This window comes from Myotis lucifugus, unplaced genomic scaffold (assembly GCF_000147115.1).
Source record: "Myotis lucifugus unplaced genomic scaffold, Myoluc2.0 scaffold_192, whole genome shotgun sequence".
In the NCBI taxonomy this organism is placed as follows: domain Eukaryota; kingdom Metazoa; phylum Chordata; class Mammalia; order Chiroptera; family Vespertilionidae; genus Myotis; species Myotis lucifugus.
The window spans coordinates 1,043,239-1,046,021 of record NW_005871240.1 but is presented as its reverse complement, the minus strand read 5'-3'; positions in this window follow the sequence as shown (position 1 = coordinate 1,046,021).

Here is a 2,783-nt window from a genome sequence, read left to right as displayed (position 1 = left end):
CTGAGGCCTCGCTCCCCAACCAGGTGCTGGGGCTGTGGGACCTGAGGCCGCGCCCCCTGCCCCGGTGCGGGGGCGGGGGACCTGACTCTGGGCCGGGGGATCTGAGGCCACACCCTCACCCCAGTGCTGGGGCCAGAGGACCTGAGGCCGTGCCCCACGCCCCAGCGCCCCTTACCTTGGGGCTTGGGAACCTGAGGCCAGGCTGGGGGACCTGAAGCCATGCCCCCCAGGGCCAGGGGACCTGAAGTCACACCCTTCGCCACAGTGCCGGGTCTGGAGGACCTGAAGCCAGGCCAGGGGACCTGAGGCTGTGCCCCCTGCCCCAGTGCCAGGGCAGGGGAAACTGAGGCTGGGTCCCCCACACCAGAACTGGGGGACCTGAGGTCAGGCCAGGGACCTGAGGCTGCACTTTCTACCCTGTGGGGCTTGACGGGAGACCTGAGGTTGTGCCCTCTGCCCTGTGGGGCTTGACGGGGGTGGGGCCAGCCAGATCTGGGTCTCGAGTGATTTTGAGGCACATGTGGGTGGGCGGGGACTTGACTCTGGGTCCCGTGCACATCCCAGACTCTGACAGGAGGGAGATTTTCATATACATTTTACTAATTTTCTTTCATCTCTGACACTTCTGTTATAGAGAAAGGGCAAATAGCAATATTAAAATATTTCCTCTAATTCCCTTTTAATGTGCACAAATTTCGTGCACTGGGCCACTAGTCCTATCTAATAATAGACAAAGATTGAAATTGACCATACCTTTGCTACGCCTCCCATTGGCTAATCAGCGAGATATGCAAATTAACCACCAACAAAGATGGCGGTTAATTTGCATACGTAGGCGTGAAGCGGCAGAGCGAAGGCTGAAGGTGGCTCTGGCCGCGAAGTTTCAATCGCACTGTACGTGCGCGCCCGCACATGGTATTTTGTGGAAGAGCCACACTCAAGGGGCCAAAGAACCGCATGTGGCTCGCGAGCCACAGTTTGCTGACCACTGTCCTAGGGCAAGGGAAACTAAGGAAAAAATAAACAAATGGGACTACATCAAAATAAAAAGCTTCTGCACAGCAAAAGAAACCATCAACAAAATGAAAAGGGAGCCCACTGTGTGGGAGAACATATTAACCAATGTACATCTGATAAGGGGTTAATTTCCAAACTACATAAGGAACTCATACAACTTACCAAAAGGAAGGCAATCCAATTTAAAAATGGGCAGAAGCCTGGCTGGTTTGGCTCAGTGGATAGAGCGTCGGCCTATGGACTGAAGGGTCCCAGGTTCAATTCCAGTTAAGGGCACATGCCCAGGTTGTGGGCTGGATTTCCAGTGGGGGCGGGGGCATGCAGGAGGCAGCTGATCCATGATTGTCTCTCATCATTGATGTTTTTATCTATCTCTCTCCCCCTCTCCCTTCCACTCTGAAATCAATAAAAATATATTTTTTAAAATGGGCAAAGGACCTAAATAGATGCTCCTCCAAAGTGAACATACAGAAGGTCAAGAGACATATGAAAAAATGCTCAAAGTCCTTAGTCATCAGAGAGATGCAAATTAAAACGATAGCCATTGATAGCCAGAATATATGCACCTCTATGATCATAGCAGCACAATTCACACCTATCAGAATGGCTATCAACAAATGACAAGTGCTGGCAAGGATGTGGAGAAAGGGAATCCTAATACACTGCTGTGAGAATGCAGACTGGTGTAGCCACTATGGAAAACAGTATGGAGTTTCCTTAAAAAATTAAAAATGGAACTGCCATTCGACCCAGTGATCTCAATTCTAGTGTATTTTTTAATATTATATATAATATATCTATATCTATCTATCTATCTATCTATCTATCTATCTGCCTAAACTACCGTTATGACTGGTCAACTGGTTGTTATGACGCACACTGATCACCAGGGGGCAGATGCTCAATGCAGAAGCTGCCCCCCCCTGGTGGTCAGTGCGCTTGCACAGCCAATCTCCTGCAGCCGGCCAACCTCCAGCCCTGATTGCCATCCAGACCAAGGGACTCCACTTGTGCATGAATTCGTGCACCATGCCTCTAGTCATGTATATATTCTTATTATGAATGATGGGTAAAGAGTCACTCTGCTAGACAATGCAATGTACTAATAAGATAATGTCAAAATTTAGGGCCTCAACTCTGGCCAGGGTTTCCCAGTGGTTAGAGTGCCAGCCTGAACACTAAGGGGTCACATGTTTGATTACTGGTCAAGGGCATGTACCTGGGTTGCAGGTTTGATCCCAGACCCTAGTGCGGGAGTGTACAGGAGGCAACCAATTGATGTGTCTCTCTTACATTGATGTTTCCCTCTCCCTCTCCATCCCTCCCTTGCAGTCTTTCTAAAAAGCAATGGAAAAAATATCCTCTGGTGAGGATTAACCAAAAAAATTTAGGAGCTCACAAAATCTTGGGCATCAGTCTTTTCTTTGTATTAAGTACATCTTTAAGAACAGAAGGTCCTCTGCCCTACCCGTGTGGCTCAGTGGTTGAGAAAGGTCAGGGTTTGATTTCCAGTAAGGGCACATGCCCAGGTTTCAGGCTTGATCCCCAGTAAGGGGCTTGCAGGAGGCAACCAATCAATGATTTCTCTCATATCATTAATGTTTCCAATTTCTCCCTCTCCTTTCCTCTCTGAAATCAGTAAAAGTATATGTTTTTTTTTTAAAAAAAGAACAGAAGGCCTCAAGAGGTTAATTCTACAGGGTAAATGAAAGGAATAGGTCACTGTGTTTTGAGATTCATTCATGTTGTTGTGTGTCTCAGTACTT